Source organism: Tursiops truncatus, chromosome 2 (genome assembly GCF_011762595.2).
Source record: "Tursiops truncatus isolate mTurTru1 chromosome 2, mTurTru1.mat.Y, whole genome shotgun sequence".
NCBI lineage: Eukaryota > Metazoa > Chordata > Mammalia > Artiodactyla > Delphinidae > Tursiops > Tursiops truncatus.
Window position 1 is genome coordinate 27,320,049 of NC_047035.1, and position 18,825 is coordinate 27,338,873.

An 18,825-nucleotide genomic window follows, 5' to 3' on the forward strand; every position below is an offset into this window, starting at 1 on the left:
GTCTCAGTAAGCAATCCCACACACACCTGGGCATTCTGGCTTTTAAAAACTGTCTTGCCTTATTCCCAGCATGGCTCAAAGCTAAATACTTGCCTTGCTTAGTCCTAATTGGCAGGAAGTCTGGCCCCTGAAGGATGTTGTGTCCACTGGCTGAATTTCTGCCCTAAGACAATACTGTCCTAGAGGTAAGTTGAACAAAGCAAAATTCCTTACCCCGTGGAAATTATATCCGAGTGACGGAAGCAGACAGTAAACAAAGAAGTTAATATCTAATACAGCAGATGGCGACAAGTGCTGTGGAGGAAAATAAAGCAGGTAAGGGGTAGGGAATTCTGTGGGTCAGTGGGTTGCTACTTCTACAGGGTGGTCAGGAAGGCCTTCGTGAAAGGGGGATATATGAGCAGAGCCCCGAAGGAAAGGAGGGAGTGAATGGTATGGGTATCTAGGGGAAGGACATTCCAGCAAGGACCTGAGGTGGGAGTGTGTTTGGTTGGTAGAAGAGCAGCAGGGAGGCCAGTGTAGCTGGAGTGAGAAGCAGTGCGTGGCGGGAGGTGAAGTCAGAGAGGTACCAGGAGTTCACTTCGGATCTTGGAGGCCACTGTAAGGAGTTCGGCTTTTGTTCTGAAAGAAGTGGGGAGCTCCCTAGAGGACCTGCCCTCCCATTTCCACGCTGTGATTCTCTACCTCAGTCACTGTCTCTTCCCTTCCCGGCACTTATAAAACTTGGTAACTACTTACTTTGTTTCCCCTGGCTTCCCTCATTAGAATGTTAGCTCCATTTGTGAATTTCACTCAACAAATGTTTATTGAGCACCTACCTTGTAGGAGGTTCTAACTAAGGAGGATACAGTTAGTATTTTGACTGTTTCTCTGAATGAGATGATGATGAATCAGTTAGTTTTGCTGCCTGACAAACCACAAAAGAAGAAAAAAAAAATCTCAGTGGCTTAAAACAACAGCCATTTAGTTAGCTTGTGAGTTGGCAGGTCATCTGGAAGATTCCTCTGGTAGCAGCTGTGCTAGGCTGATCTCCAGCAGGGCTGCATCCTGTGTCCGCAGACAGCTGGTAAACTGGCTGATCATTGGCTGGTCTAGGGTGGCCTTCCCCAGGAGAGTTCTGTTCCACGTGGTTTCTCCGCCCCCAACGTGCTTACCGGGGCTCATTAACATAGCCCTTCAGGATTCCAAGAGGAATAGTGGAAGCATTCAAAGCCCCCCGAGGTTCAGCTTTCCCACCACGGTCCTTCTGCCACATTCTACTGGACAAAGACAGTCACGAGGCCAGCCCAGGCACCCTGGGTTGAGAAAGAGCCTTCACCTCTTGATGGGACGAATTTAAAGAACTGTGGCCATGTCTGTGGTCTCCCACAGACGAGAAGCCATTGGAGGTTTTAGAGCAGAAGAGTGATGAGCTCTAACTCAGGTTTTAACAGGATCTCTCTGGACACAGTTGAGATTTACTGTAGAGGAGCAAATGGAAGTAGGGAGACCAGTTAGGATTACAGCGCTGGATTATCTTAAGAATCCAAGTTAAAAATACTGGTGGCAGTGACCAGTGAGGTAATGATGAAGGTGGTGAGAAGTGGGCCATATAATAACTGATGACCGTGACTCTCTTGTTTACAGCTATACACCCAGTGCCTGGTAGATACCTAATAAATAGTTGTCAATGGAATCAATATCTGAATGAATTCCCAGAGAACTTTGCTCATAACTTAGGACTCTTATCTACCTTGTCCTATAACTTGTCTCACCCTTAGTGTACTGAAAGTTTTGTAAAGATAAAAACCTTCATGTTTGTGTTTCATTCGATTTAATTTAACATTTATTAATCCTTATTATGTAGCAGAAATTGTAAGTCTGATAAGACAGAGACCCTGCCCTCATAGAAAGAAGTCAAATAACCAAAAAGGCTATCAGAAGTGTTATATAATGTTCAGGTGAAGGTCTTAACTCTGAACTTTCTACCATTCAACAGGAAATACTCGTTGAATGAATGATTGCTTGATTCAGTGGTTCCAAATCAACACACTGCTTTACTATTTAACAGAGACTAATGAGAAGAGAAATGAAAAATTAGCTCTTACGTAGAAAGATGGTCTCTTCAATAGTACTGATTATAAATTATTTTTAAATATTTAAGATTAAAGAATAATAAACTCTTGCATAGCCACCATTAAGCTTAATTAAGTTATGAATAGAACAGAAGGCCCCTGTATATCCCTCCCTAATCCCATTCCCTCTCCACCCAGGTAACCGTTAACCAGAATGTGGTTCTTATCATTCTTATGCATTTCTCTATACTTGAACCATATCTGTATGTATACCTAAGCAATACATAGTGCTGTTGTGCATGATTTTTAACTTTTTACATTGCCAATATTTTTACATTGAATTTCTATTTTTTATTACACAGTATCTGAATGGTCACCGCAAGGCTTGGAATACAGGCATTCTCACTGAGGTGTTCTGAGAACACCACAAAGCCTCCAAGTACCTGTTGTAAAACAGCCAGCATCAGCTCAGTTAGCATCAGCCCAGAGCCTAAGGGTAATGCTAAGGCAGCATTTGCTAGAAACTTAAATCCCTTATGCTAACAACACCTATCACGACAATTGTTGGCTCATGCATGGCCCTGGTACAAATTAGAAAACAGTGCCACCTCTTGGTAGGCAATCGCAGGCCACTGGTGAGCCCCTATTTGACTTCTAAGGTCAGGGCTCTTGAGCAGTGAACAATTTGTACAACTGTACCCAGCACCCTTGCTGTGTATCACTTACTGTATGTCAGGCACATAAAATGAGTCATTTAATTCTCACAACCGTCACAGGAGGTAAGTACAGTTGACCTTCGAACAACTCAGGGGTTAGGGGTGCTGACCCCCGCATTGTCAAAAATCTACATATAACTTTTGACTCCTCCAAACCTTTAACTACTAATAGCTTACTGTTGACTGGAAACCTTACCAATAACATAAACAGTCGAGTAACGCCTATTTTGTATGTAATGTGTATTATATACTGTATTCTTATAATAATGTAAGCTAGAAGAAAGAAGATGTTATTAAGAAAATCAAAAGGAAGAGAAAATATGTTTATAGTACTATATTTCATTTATTGATACTGTAAGTTTACATCATCTGTTTATAAGATGAATTGTCTGTCAATACCTACATCAATATTGTCTTATATGATACAAAAGACTGTAGATGTTATACATATTACTAACACTAGATATCAAAAATGAAAAGGCAATGTGAGGGGACTTCCCTGGGTGGTTCAGTGGGTAAGAATCCTCCTTCTGGACTTCCCTTCCCTGGTGGCGCAGTGGTTAAGAATCCTCCTGCCAGTGCAGGGGACAAGGGTTCGAGCCCTGGTCTGGGAAGATCCCACATGCCGTGGAGCAGCTAAGCCCATGCGCCACAACTACTGAACCTGCGTTCTAGAGCCCACGAGCCACAACTACTGAGCCCACTTGCCACAACTACTGAAGCCTGTGCGCCTAGAGCCCGTGCTCTGCAACAAGAGAAGCCACCGCAATGAGAAGCCCGTGCACCACAACGAAGAGTAGCCCCTGCTCGCCGCCTGAGCGCAGCAACAAAGACCCCCAAAACAGCCAAAAATAAAAATTAATTAATTAAAAACAAAAATCCTCCTTCCAATGCAGGGGATGTGGGCTCGATCCCTGGTCGGGGAACTAAGATCCCATGTGCCATGGGGCAGCTAAGCCCATATGCCACAACTACTGAGCCCGCACGCTCTGGAGCCCACATGCCACAACTAGAGAGAAGCCCACAAGCCACAATGAAGAGCCCCCTCTCCACAACAAAAGATCCTGCGTGCCACAACTAACACCGACACAGCCAAGTAAATAAATAAAAATATTTTTAAAAAAAGACAATGTGAAAAAGAAGAAATTCCTATTTATTCACAGGTATAATGATTCATTCATGGGTAACAAAGAAGCAGCAGTATGATTGCTTTATGGTAGCCTAGCCTATATGCTAATGAACAAATTGGTATAAAATTTTTAAGGCATACAGTATTACAGTCATATTTATAATAAGTATGGGAAACATTTTTACATTGTTTTACCTGTGATAGGCTGACAGACAGTTTCTCCAATTACATGAGAGAGAGGCACACTGTAAGGCAGTGTAATTCTTTGACAGCAAATAACTTTTGAGTGGTGGGATCACAGAGGTGGGAGACGGGGTGGTCCTGAGGGAGGGGAGGGGGTAAGTGGGGGGAAGGGAACTCTGGGAACTTAAGACAGCAGCCATTTGCCAGTATGTATTTCAGTGTCTAAATAACTAGTATCATAATACAAGTGCCTATTAGATCAGCCTTGTTTAAAATTATCAGGATACGTTGTAGACAAATGGGCTTCTTAAGGTAATTGAAAATAGATATTTTTTAAGTGCCACAAACTTGCTATGTTCACACTAGTCTAGTTCTCCTGGTCCTTTGCTCTTGCCAGTGGCAGCACGAATATAGACTTCAGTCCAACCCCTACTGAATCAGCTCATTTCCAAGACCCGGGTTTTACGAAAGCAGAGATGCTCTGACCAAATTGTTAAGAAAATGGATTGAAACTAAGAAACCTAGCAAAGGAGAAACTTCCTGAGTGTCTGTGGCATGTCCCCCGGCGTGGGGGGGTTGGGGGGTGGCTGACTACAGAACTAGGTACTTTTCCTTCAGGACAGTGATTTCAGGAGTCAGGCTTCCTTCCCTGGAAGGAGGTGGGAAATCTCCCAATGTCAAAAAGAAGGAAGGAAGTACTTGCTTGGGACACCCCTCAGATATTTTGATTTAATTGGTTTGAGCTCAGGTATTTTTTAAAAGCTCCCCTGATGGTTCTAACATGAAGCCATTGCATGGAGGGGAAATCGTGGAGCACATGTCTCCAGGAGGGGGCACTTTGTGGCCTCAGAGTCCAGTTAAGCTTCCAGGCTTCCCAGCTCTTTCATCTCTGTTCATTCTCTCTCACCCACTCTGGGACACACCAGACCCTCACACCCTGGGGTTAACAGGCTCCAAATCTACTTTCCTCACCCGCTTTGAGCTGATACAGGACCTGGGTGCGTGAACCCTAGGGTTCAGTCCACCGAAGCAAGCCAGGAAAGGGGGGCTGGCCGCGGAGGGGGCTGAGGCTCAGGAAGGGTTAGGTGTGCTCCCCTCCCCTCGAAGATGCTCAGGTGCCCTCAGCGGGCACCTGGCTCCACGGGCTGCATTTTCAGGCCCCTGTGCCTTTTCCTCTGAGAGGCAGTTTCACATTCCTAGAGCATTTTGCCTCACATTCCCTGATAGCTCACTGTCTAGTTAGTAAAGATGAAACCCAGGAAGAGGAAAGAAGAGTCTCCTGAGAGTGCAGGCAAATGTCCCCGGGGTCCCCAAGGGCCCCTCACTGTTGGCTGGAGGCTGGGGGGAGGTGGGAGGCCTTCCCATCAGCGGCCACTCATCTTTCCAGGCTGCACCCGCCCAGGTCAGAATTTCTAGGTTATCACCCCTCCCATCTAGACCATTAATGCATTGACACCAAACCCACTCTTTTTTCTGAGCTCTATCTGAGCACCGTGCTGGATGTGCCACCTTTGAAATCTTAAGAACTGACTGCAACTCTTTAGTTATTTGAGCAAAAATAATAAAAATCCCCTAGCTGCCTTATTAAAAAAAAAATTTTTTTTTTTTTTTTGGTGGTAAAGCACAAAGCAGAGTATGGTACATCTTCAAGGCTTACAAGATGGCAAAAGGGGATTTTTCTCAAAGTTTCCCAAACAAGTAGGGAAAATATTTACCTGAGGGCAGAGCCCACCAGCAAAGGGGCCAGAGTGGGTGGCCAGGTGATGATAGGGAAATTCCCCCTGAGGGCATGGGCAGGGCCTGTAGTCCAACTATTTAATCTAGGCTTTAAACCCAGATAAAGGTCTGTCGGAAGCTTCTTAGGAGGGAGTGGCCGCCATGAATGTGCTGTTCCCAAAGGGTTAAATAGGGTTTCTCAACTTCAGCATTTTGACATTTGGAGTGGATAAATCTTTGTTGTGGGGGGCTATGCTGTGCATTGTAGGCTGTTTATCGGCGTCTCTGATCTCTACCCACTAGATGCCAGTAAAACTCCCCAGTTATGAAAATCAAAAATATTTCCAGACCTTGATTAGCAGATGCAAACTATTATATATAGAATGGATAAGCAACAAGATCCTACTGTACAGCACAGGGAACTATATTCAATATCCTGTGATAAACCATAATGAAAAAAATATGAAAAGGAATATATATATGTATATATGTATAACTGAGTCACTTAGCTGTACAGCAGAAATTAACAAAACATCATAAATTGTAAATCAACTATACTTCAATAAAATAAATTTTAAAAGAAGTCTCCAGACCTTGCTAGATGTCCTTTTGGTGGGGGGAGGGTGGGATCAAAATTGCCAGGTGAGAACCAATGGATTAAAGACCATGCGTCCTAAAGCAGCGATGCCCCCTATCAACCTGGACCTGGTAAACGCCTCACAAACCCCCTCAAAGATCAGGAAACCTCTGGACAGATATGCTTTGTTCCATGCAGCTTCTGAGTCCCCAGGTTTTGGACCTACTTCAGCCTGTGGGTGTAGCCATGCTGACCACGGAGCCATGGGCAGCTCCTAGGGTGAGCATCAGAGCTGCTTCTGGCAGGCTCCCCTCTTACCTGCCCCTTGCAGACCAGAGGGAAGGGAACAGGGGCTCTCAAAGGATGAGAGAGGCCATTCCGTTTTTTAGTTGCCGACTGGATTAAAAAATGAAGGTATATCAAGACAAGGTAATAAAAAGGTGTATTTTGAAAGCAACATATTTGCACTAGAACCAGATAATTATGGTATTTATACAATTATTAGTTCATGGCTCGCTGGAGGTGGTACTGACTGGCAGTGGGAAGTAGCTTCAATGCTGGATGGATCCCCGAACGTTCTCTCAGGCCTGGCTGAGTCTTTCTGGCTGGATATATGACCTCGTTTGGACATAAGGTGCTTTGGGAATATGAGGCCTACCAAATCACTTTTCAGCACCCCTCCCTCACCCACCCAACCCTGAAAGGGTGTGGAGAAAGCTCTATGGAAGAAGGTGAGAAAAGGGAAACAGCTTCTTAGCTTTGGGTTTGAATATGCAATCAAATGTTCTGTCTCTGCCGCTTAGTAACCATGTGATCTCAGGCAGAGCACATAAAACTCTGTGCCTCAGTTTCCTCATCTATGTAATGGGAATTACAGTACCCACCTCATAACATTGAACGTATTTAAATTGCTTAGCACAATGATTGGTGCCTAGTAAGCATTTGGTGCCTATAGCTATTACTGCTGTTGTATTTATTTTATATAGCCCAAATAGATGTGGGCTTATCCCAGTACAGTGTCTCATCCAAAAGAAGCATTAAGAAGAGGGAATCACGGGCTTCCCTGGTGGCGCAGTGGTTGAGAGTCCACCTGCCGATGCAGGGGACATGGGTTCGTGCCCCGGTCCACGAAGATCCCACATGCCGCGGAGTGGCTGGGCCCGTGAGCCATGGCCGCTGAGCCTGCGCATCTGGAGCCTGTGCTCCGCAACGGGAGAGGCCACAACAGTGAGAGACCCACATATCGCAAAAAAAAAAAAAAAAAAAAGAAGAGGGAATCACATCACATACCAACTTTCCGAAGTCCTCTTTACACAGTTTCTCCCCAGAGTCACCCTCCTCAAAGCTATTGTGTACCAGGCTACCCTTTCTGTTCTGGGATCTTTGTTACTACTTCCCAAATCTCACAGTCCTGTCTGAGACCTTCACTCCTCTCTTGCTAAGCAACTCTCCTCTCTACCTCCCAACCAAGTGTTCTTTATTCCTAGGCTGGCCAGGCCAGATTAGTATCACTTACCTTACTGTCCCATTGCCTTCCTCTCCACCCACTCCTGGCTCCATAGGGCAAAGTTTCAGTAGCAACTGGCCCCTGAACAAAGATGTCTCCTCCAAGGGCAGTTTGTTATTTATTCGCCTGTTGTTGGACATTTGAGTTGTCTTCAAGTTTTGACTATTATGAGTAAAGTGGCTACGCATATTAAATGTAAAAGTCTTTTGGGGGATATATGCTTTCATTTTTCTTGGGTGACTACCTAGTTAGGAATACCTGCAACCTTGCTATAGTCATGTATTAGTTCTAGTATCTTTTATGTAGATTCCTTAGGATTTTCTTAGATGATTATGTTTTCTGTGAATAAAGACAGTTTTACTTTTTCCTTTCCAACCCATTTGCCTTTTTTTCTTGCTTTGTTGCATAGGCTTTGTGTATAGTTCAGTGTTGAATAAAAGTATTGAGAGTTGACATCCTTGTCTTATTTCTGATCTGAAGAGATAAGCATTCAGTCTTTACCATTAAGTAGAAAGTAACCTATACAGTTTTATACTTTATAGATTTTCCTTCATCAGGTTGAGGAAATTCCCTTCTATTTCTAGTCTGTTGAGAGCCTTCATCTTGAATGTATGTTTGTTGAATTTTGTCAAATGCTTTTTCTTAATCTATTGATATAATTCCATGATCTCTCCCCTTTATTCCATTTTATGATAATTACATTAATTGATTTTTGAATGTTAAACCAACCTTGCATTCCTGGGATTACTTTATTTGCTCATACTTCTTAGCAGATTTTAAAATTGAGATATAATTCACACACCATGAAATTTCCTCTTTTAAAGTAAAAAATTCAGTGTGTTCATAGAGTTGTACAACTGTCACCACTATCTAATTTCAGAACATTTTCATCACCTCAGAAAGAAATTCTGTACCTGTTAGCAGTCACCCTCCATTCCCTCCTCCCCTCCCTTTCTGACAATCACTAACATACTTTCTATCTTTGTGGGTTTACCTATTTTGGACATTTCATGTAAATAGAGTCACACAGGCTTTGTGACTGGTTTCTCTCATTTAGCATAATCTTTTCATGGTTTATCCATGTTGTAGCATGTATAGTATTTCATTCCTTTCTATGACCCAATAATATCCCATTGTGTAGATAAGCTACATTTTGTTTGTCCATTCATCATTTGATGGACATGTGGGTTGTTTCTACATTTTGGCTTTTATAAATAATGAAGCTAGAAACATCTGTGTACAAGTTTTGTGTGGAGATATATTTTCAAGTCGCTTGGAATGGGATTGCTGAAATTAAAGCTGAACCTGGATTGATGACTTGCTTTTTCTATTGAAATAATGTCTTTTACTTTCTTGATAGGGCCCTTTTAAGCAGAAAAGTTTTAATTTTAATGAAGTCCAAATTACATATTTTTTTTTTCTTTTGGTTGCTTGTGTTTTTGGTGTCATATCTAAGAAACTATTGCCTAACCCAAGGTCACAAAGATTTACAGCTACATTTTCTTCTAAGAGTTTTAATAGTTGTAGATCTTACATTTAAGTCTTTGATCCATTCTGAGTTAATTTTTGTAGGGTGTGAAGTATGGGTTCAAATTAATGTTTTTGCATGTAGATATCCAATTGTCCCAGCACTATTTGTTGAAAAGACCATTCTTTCCCCATTGAATGATCTTGGAAACTTTATCAGAAATCAATTATCTATAAATGTGTGGGTCTATTGCTGGACTCTAAAATCTCCTTCATTGATTTATATGTCTATCCTTATGCCAGTAGTACCCTGTGTTGTAGTATGTTTTGTTTTGTTTTCTTGTAGTAGTTTTGAAATTGGGAAATGTGAGTCCTTCAATTTTATTCTTTTTAAGATTGTTTAAGCTATTCTGAAACCCTTATAATACCATATGAATTTTAGGATCAGCTTATCAGTTTCTGCAAAAAACGGTAGTTGGAAAATTATGTGGATTGCATCAAATCTGTAGGAACAATTTAGGAAGTATTGCCCTCTTAACAATATTAAGTCTTCCAACCCATAAACATGGGATGTCTTCCCATTTATCCAGGTCTTCTTTAATTTCTTTCAATGATGTTTTGTAGTTTTGGTGTGTAAAGTTTGCAGGGGTTTTTTGGTTAAATTTAGTCCTTTTTGATGCTAATATAAATAGAATTGTTTTCTTAATTTCATTTTTGGATCATTTGTTGCTGGTGTATAGAGATATAATTGATTTTTATAAATTGATTTTGTATCCTGCAACCTTGCTGAACTTGTTTATCAGCTCTAACAAATTTGTATCTGTGTGTGAATTCCTTAGGATTTTCTATATACAAGATCATGTCATCTGTAGATATAGTTTTACTTTTTTTCTTTCCAATATGTAGGTCTTTTATTTCTTTTTCTAGCCTAATTTCACTGCTAGAAATTCCAGTATAATGCCGAATAGTAATGGTTAGAGTCGATATCCTTTTCAGTCTTTCACTATTGAGCATCATGTTAGTTATGGGTTTTTCATAGATGTCCTTTATCATGTTGGGAAAGTTCTCTTCCACTTCTAGTTTGTTGAGTTTATCATGAAAAGCTGTTGGATTTCGTCAAATGCTTTTTCTGCATCTATTGAGATGATCATGTGGGTTTTGTTCTTTATTCTAATAATATGATTATATTGATTAATTTTTGTATGTTGCACCAATCTTGCATTCTTGGACTAAATTCCACTTGGTTGTGGTGTATAATCCTTTTCATGTGTTGTTCTAATTTTTGGAAGATTTTGAGAAGGATTGATGTTAATTCTTTTTAAACATTTTGTTGTATAGTATTCACCAGTGAAACCTAGGTCCTAGACTTTTCTTGGTGGCAAGTTCTTGACTACTAATTCAGTCTCTTTATTTGTTTTCATTCTATTCAGATTTTAAAATTTCTTCTTGATTAAGTTGCAGTAGTTTTTATCTTTCTAGGAAGTTACATTTTATCTAGGTTATCCAATTTGTGTGCATAAAATTGTTTTATTATTCTCTTATAATCATTTTTATTTCTGTAAGATCAATAGTAATGCCCCATTTCATTTCTGATTTTATTAATTTGAGTCTTTTCTCTCTTTTTTCTTGGTGAGACTAGTTAAAGGTTTTTCATCTATGTTGATCTTTTCAAAGGACCAACTTCTGGCTTTCTTGAATTTTTCTACTGTTTTTCTCTTCTCTATATAATTTACTTCTGCTCTATTTTTTTTATTATTTCCTTCCTCCTGCTTCCTTCCAGTTAGTTTGTCCTTCTTTTTCTAGTTTCCTAAGGTAGAGGTTTAGGTTATTTATTTAAGATATCTCTTCTATTCTGATATAGACATATACAGCTAGAAAATTCCCTCTAAGTAATGATTTAGCTGCATCCCGTAAGTTTTGATGTGTTATGTTTTTGTTTTCGTTCATCTCAAATTATTTTTTCATTTCCCTTGTGATTTCTTTTTTGATCCATTGGTTATTTAGGAGTGTGTTATCTAGTATCAACATGTATGTGAATTTTCCATTATTTTTTTCCTGTTGCTTATTTCTAATTTCATTCCATTGCAGTTGGAAAATATACTTTGTATGATTTCAATCCTTATAACTTTATTGAGACTTGTTTTATGGACTAATAAATGGCCTATTCTGGAGAACGTTCCATGGTGCAATTGAGAGAACATGTGTCTGCTTTTGAATGGAATTTTCTATCAATGTCTGGTTTAGTTGGTTTAGAATGTTGTTCAAGTTTTCTATTTCCTTGTTAATCTTATGTCCAGTTGTTCTATCTATTAATGAAAGTGGGGTATTAGAATTTTCAACTATTATTGTTGAATTTTCTATTTCTCCCTTCAATTCTGTCAGTTTTTGCTTCATGTATTTTAAGGAGTATGTTGTTACATGCATCTATGTTTATAATCGGTATGTCTTCTTGAGAGAATGATCCTGTTATTATTGTAAAATATCCTTCTTTGCCACCCTGCTAATACTTTTCTTAAGGTTTATTTTTTTTTCTGATATTATCATAACTACTCCAGCTTTCTTCTGACTATTGTTTACATGGCATATGTTTGCCCATCCTTTTACATTCAATCTATTTATGTCTTTGAATCTAAAGTGCATTTCTTCACAGATGTAGAGAACAAATGTATGGCCACCATGGGGGGAAAGTGGGGGTGGGGGGTGGGATGATTTGGGAGATTGGGATTGACATATATACACTAATATGTATAAAATAGATAACTAATAAGAACCTGCTATATAGCACAGGGAACTCTACTTCACGTCACTGTACAGTAGAAACTAACACAACATTGTAAAACAACTACACCCCAATTTAAAAAAATGAAAAAATATATTGTGGCAAATAGCAAGAAAAAAAATAAAGTGCACTTCTTATTGACTGCATGTAGTTGGATCACATTTTTTAAAATCCATTCTGCCAATTGCTGCCTTTTGATTGGAGTGTTTAATCCATTTGCATTTAATGTAATTGTCAATAAAGTAGAGTTTATGTCTGCCATTTTGCTACTTGTTTTCTACATGTCTTATGTTCTTATGTCTTTTTTGTGCCTCTATTCCTCTATTACTTCCTGCTTTGGGGTTAAATATTTTCTAATGTACCATTTTTTGTTGTTGTTGTTTTGTTTTTGTTTTTGTTTTTTAAAAAGTCTTTATTGAATTTGTTACAATATTTTTAAAAATTTTATTTATTTTTATTTTTGGCTGCTTTGTATCTTTTTTGTTGCACACGGGTTTTCTCTAGTTGTGGTGAGTGGGGGCTACTCTTCATTGCAGTGCATGGGCTTCTCATTGTGGTGGCTTCTCTTGTTGTGGAGCATGGGCTCTAGGCACACGGGCTTCAGTAGTTGTGGCATGGGGACTCAGTAGTTGTGGCTCGCGGGCTCTAGAGCACCGGCTCAATAGTTGTGGCACACAGGTTTAGTTACTCCGCGGTGGCTCAATAGTTGTGGCACACTGACTTAGCTGCTTCTGCAGCATGTGGGATCTTCCTGGACCAGGGCTCAAACCTGTGTCTGCTGCATTGGCAGGCGGATTCTTAACCACAGAGCCACCAGGGAAGTCCTTAATTTCCTTTTAATTTAATTTTTTTAAAGATTTTTTTGATGTGGACCTTTATTTTTTAAGTCTTTATTGAATTTGTTACAATATTGCTTCTGTTTTATGTTTTGGTTTTTTGGCTGTGAGGCATGTGGGATCTTATCTCCCCAACCAGGGATCAAACCCATACCCCCTGCACTGGAAGGTGAAGTCTTAACCACTAGACCGCCAAGGAAGTCCCCCCTTTTAATTTTAATTTTCTTTTTCTTTTAACCTATGTGGTTACCATTACCAGTCCTCTTTATTTTCATCATGTGGATTCAAGGCACTGTCTTGCATCCTTTCATTTCAGCCTAAAGGTCTCCCTTTAGTATTTCTTGTAGGATAGGTCTACCAGTGATAAATTGTCAGCTTTTGTTTATCTGTGAATATCTTAATTTTGCCATTATATTTTAACAGCTTTATTGAGATGTAATTTACATACTATACAATCCACCCATTTAAAGTGTACAATAAATTGCATTTACCATACTCAGAGAGTTGTGCATTCATCGCCATAATAAATTTTAGAATATTTTCATTACTCCAAAAAAGAAACCCTGTACCCCTTAGCCATCACTTCCCAAATCTCTCATCTGTCTCTATCACCTCAAGCCCTAGGCAACCACTAATCTACTTTCTCTATAGGTTTCCCTATTTGTTGGTTTACTCGATCTTTTAAAAGAATAAACTTTTAACTTTATTGATTTTCTCTTTTCTTTGTACATTTTCTCTGTTTATTTGTCTATTGAGGGTAGTTGTAGTTTGTTCCTTCTGATGTTGATATTCCAATGAATGAATATAATTAATTTATTTATCCATTTGATTGTTGATGGAATTTTGGATTGTTAGGCACATCTTTGATGTTATATTTCTAGCATTTCAACCCTATTATTTAATTACTTATATTTCCCCCTTTATAACTGAATATCCATTGGACTGATTTATATCAACTGGGTAAAGTTTTGCTGCACTCAACATGCTCAGTGATTTCCACTTTTTATCTCAGTTGCTATAAAGTTAGAAGATTTACATTTCTTGTGATTAGTACAGCACTTTCACTTTTCCAGTCTTTTTTTTTTTAAGGAAAGAGGCAATGTTTTAGTTAAAGAAACAGAACAGAACATATATATATATATATATATATATAGACACACACACACACACACACACACACACACACACATATATATGAGAGAGAGAGAATTATTATAAGAAACCAACTCACACAATTATAGAGGGCAAATTCCAAAATCTACAGCTGGCAAGCTGGAGACCAGAAGAGCCAATGGTGTGGTTCCAGTCCAAAGGCCAGCAGGCTCTAGACCCAGGAAAAACTGATATTTCAGTTTGAGTCTGAAGGCAGGAAAAAAAAAAAAAAGACTTAGGGGCTTCCCTGGTGGCGCAGTGGTTGAGAGTCTGACTGCCGATGCAGGGGACATGGGTTTGTGCCCCGGTCTGGGAAGATCCCACATGTCGCAGAGCGGCTGGGCCTGTGAGCCATGGCCGCTGAGCCTGCGCGTCCAGAGCTTGTGCTCCGCAACGGGAGAGGCCACAACTGTGAGAGCCCCGCATACTGCAAAAAAAAAAAAAAAAGACAGCTTGAAAGCAGTCAAGCAGGAGAAACGCCTCATACCCATGTGTGGATGAAGCTTTTAGTTCTGTTCAGGCTTTCAGCTGATCTGGTGAGGCCCACCAGATTAGGGAGGTGTTACAACTTTCTTAAATTAACATTTGTTAAATGATGCACTGGGTACAGGATGGTGAGCCCTGGTTCCACAAAAGACCACAAGAGAAATCGAAATGGAGAAGTTTATTACTCACAGGTCCTGGAGGAAGCACAGGGCACACCTGGAGGGGAGGTCAAGGCAGGGCGAAAGCAGGAAGAGTGGCAGGACCTGGGGCACATGCCTCTATTTGTGCTTTGGGGTCCCCAGGCTAAAGCTGGGTTGGTCAATTTAAACCAAAAGGAGCAGGGTTTTGGGAAGCTCCATGGGGGTCTTATCTAAGGTGGAACACAAGGGGAAGGTGCTGGGCAGGCAGGGCAAGGGTAGTGGGGTGGGCTGTTAATCACAGGGCTGCTGAGTCATATCAGGAACTCACATTTACTTGTGACCTGGTGGGCTGTTACCTAGGGTGTGCCTTTCCATGCAGGGCTAGTGTTAGTTCAAGGCCCCCTCAGGCCACTTGGCCAAAAATGGATGTTGAGGCAGCAATGCTATGGAGAAACTTAGCTAAACTCTCAGCTGAGGGCAATCTGCTTTATTCAGTCTATGGGTTTAAATGTTAAACCCATGTAAATACACTCTCACAAAAACAGCCAGAATAATGTTTGACCAAATATCAGACTCTCCCCCACTCCACACACAGAATTAACCATCATGGGCAACATGCAATAAAATACTAAAGAGGTGCACAAAAAGACTAATCAAAGAGGCAAGGCTGCTGAGACTGAACTGTGGGATGAACGGTATGTGTATAATTAGGAGACTCTACACCAGAATGGTAACAACTATTTTCTCTAGTAAACATGTACACTGTAATAATAAGAAAAATGAATTTAAACTATTACGTACATACAAGAGACTGGTATTTTAGAATATCTCCATACATTTCTTTTTTTTTAAATAAAAAAAGCAAAGGACATGAGCCCTCTTTTATTTTTTCTTATTTATTTATTTGGTTGCACTGGGTCTTAAGTGGCAGCATGCAAACTCTTAGTTGCGGCATGCATGTGGGATCTAGTTCCCTGACCAGGGATCGAACCCGGGCCCCCTGCATTGGGAGCATGGAGTCCTATCCACTGCGCCATCAGGGAAGTCCCAGAGTACCTCCATACATTTCTAAGTCTGTGGCAGTTTGAGGGAGATGGTGGTATGGATGGATTGGTGGTTTGTATAGCTCGACAAAACCGATGAATTTATGCAAGACTGGTCACCCTCCTGTCCATCAGCCTCAGGTGTCCCTCTGTCAAGTTTCCCAACCCTCCTGTCCATCAGCCTCAGGTGTCCCTCTGTCAAGTTTCCCAATTCATGTCCCTAGGAACTCTTTCATCACTCTGGTGTCTCAGCAAACAGAACGTCTCTGTGTTTGGACAGACATACATACATGTTCCCATACTCCCTGTGTTCCCTGTGCAATTCCTCAATCTTATCTGCCCCGTGGTAGAGGTAATCATCCTGTCCTCGGGAATCTAGATGACCAGACTCGTGGTCGGGCCCATGTAGCCTCACTAAATGCTACACAGGAGTGGAAGGACTATTTTTCCTTGTGAGCTATTCTTTGAAACACAGAAGCATTCGCGTAAATGAGAAATCTCTCATGAATGTATTTGTAAATAGAATCCTGTGGTACTGAATTAGCTGTGGAATTCATTTAGGGAGCATTTTATCTGTATTACCACCTGGACATAGATGGGATAGAGTATATAACAGTCCCTCTGTGCTCACTATCACCCTCAAGGATATATCTAAGAGGATACAAAAGTATTATTTCTCTCTCATTCTACTGGCCAGTGTAGCTTCCTTGAATTCATGTAGTCACGTGGTAGGATTACGGTTAGGGGCTGAGAAAATAGATGTACCAGTGGACTTTCCAAGTCTGTTATTATCTAAAGATTACTTTCAAAACGCCCTTATACCTTTGGTCTAAGATGGACTGAGCCCAGGTGCTTGACAGGAAAATCCCATTGAAATGACTTTCAAGTGACTTACATAATGAGAGCGGGAGATACCGTAAAAAAGACACTGTAAAACGTGATGGACCAAGAAATATAGATTTAAGCAAATTGTTTCAAGTGATAAAGATTTACCAATAGACTAAAAGCAAAAATATAAGGAAACATTGGGAGGGGAAAAATGAGGTGACATATCATGGAATTAAATTCCTCAATATTCAATGGCCACATTATTTAAAGTGAGGGGGTCTTTAAATAATATTTAAAGTGGATAAGCTGAGAAACAGAAGTATAAACATATTTTTGAATTCTGAATGTAACCACTAGAAGCACAAAACCCAGATGTGATTTCAAATGTTTGCCTGTGGAGAGTGGGCCTAGGGGTAGGCCTGGAGATGCGGAGAACTTTCACATTTTCTTTACCCTTTTTGTAATTGTTTGAAATGTTATGACCCGGGATATAAGCCATTTTTATGGTAGTTAAAAACAGTAGCGACAATGCAAATACTCCATCTTAGGAACCGCAAGGAAAAAGTTTTTCCTTTTCCCTCCTTCTTACAGGTGAACTGATCCTATGGCCTCTCCCACCTCATTCCTGCCAGGGAAGCATACAATGACCAGGCTTTACAAGATGCCCTAGAGTTTAAAATTTTTTTCTTATTTTATTTTTAACTTTGTGTTTATGTCCTTAAGCTGAAAATAGAATGGTGGTGGTTGCCAGGGGCAGGGGGGTGGTGGGATGGGGAATTGTTGTTCAATGGATATAAAGTCGCAGTTAGATGAGATGAGTAAGTCCTGGAGACCTGCTATACCACCCAGAACCTATAGTGAAAAATACGCTGGGTCCTGGGCACTTCAAAGCTTGTTAAGAGGGCCTCTCATGTTAATTGTTCTTAACATGCACACAGATACATAAAGCCGGGGGACACAAATAGTCTTTTGAAGGTGACGGATATGTTTATTACCTTGATTGTGGTGATGGTATTACGGGTGTTTGCATATATCTAAAGTCATCCAAGTGTTTACATTAACTATGTGAGTTTTTTTGTGTGTATCAGTTATACCACAATAAAGCTATACATTTTTAAAAAGTTTTTACTTTTTTATTTGCTGGGTTTTTTTACTTAACTATTCGTTGCCCTACAGTTCTGAGTAAATATCATCAGGCCATCCTTTTATGAGTTCTCTTTTCATCTGACCTGGTTTAGTCCCAGCTTGATTAGCAGAACCTCAAATGATAGCAACTTGCAAAGGCATGAGGATAGAAGATGAGGTTCCAAAGCCCAGCCCTCCTACCGTGGGAAGGAGCCTGGGAGTCGGGGATCCTGACTATCCCAGATCCCCATGGACCGGGACTCAAGGAGTCAACCCCTCCCAGGCCCATTTCCTTGTGTGTAGAGTGGGGCTTGTCAGCATAGCCGCTCACGGGTTAGTTGAGAGAGTTAGACTAGACGATAACTATATAAAGAGGCATTAGTATGGTGCATGTGGTCACCACGCTCAGTGTCGGTGGTGTTGGTGTCATTGTGCTATTGTTTAGTTGTCACAGCTGTTCCTGAAGTCCTCAGAAAGAGCTCAGGGAGATGCCATTCTGCAAGCCCTCATTAGGCATCTCATCTGGAGGAGCTCAGCCCCTAGGACAAGATGAGGCCCCAGTGCCTCAAAAGTCTTTACTCTCAGAGACAAAGAAAGTGAATGGTAGACAGGAAGACAGCAGTCCAGGTGAGCTCTACACTTCTCTGCTGTCAGCCTGCAAGCCATAAAGTCCAGCTTTCAGTTAACTTTAAAAAAAAGAAAAAGAAAAAAGGGCTGTCACGGTGGTATGCACATCCAGAAATTCAGACTGGGAAAACCAGACACAAGGATTTCTAGAAGTCTAGGCTGAGGCAACCCACAGCCCGGACCTAGCTGAGGTTTCCTGATCTGAATCACCCAGCACAGAGGCTGTCAGCTGCGGCTGGGACAGCTCAGGCTGCAGTTACACATCTGGCTGGTGTACAGCCAGAGGAGGAGGGAGATGGTGCCCCACATTCTGCAGGGGCTCCTGATCACATCTGCAGAGCAATTCTCCATATGCGTTACCAGGTGTGGAGAAGAGTTTAGAATTTCTATGTGTATTTATTTTTAACCCCCCAGAAAAGGTCAGAAGGAAATTAAGCTACAATCTTTGACATATTAGTAC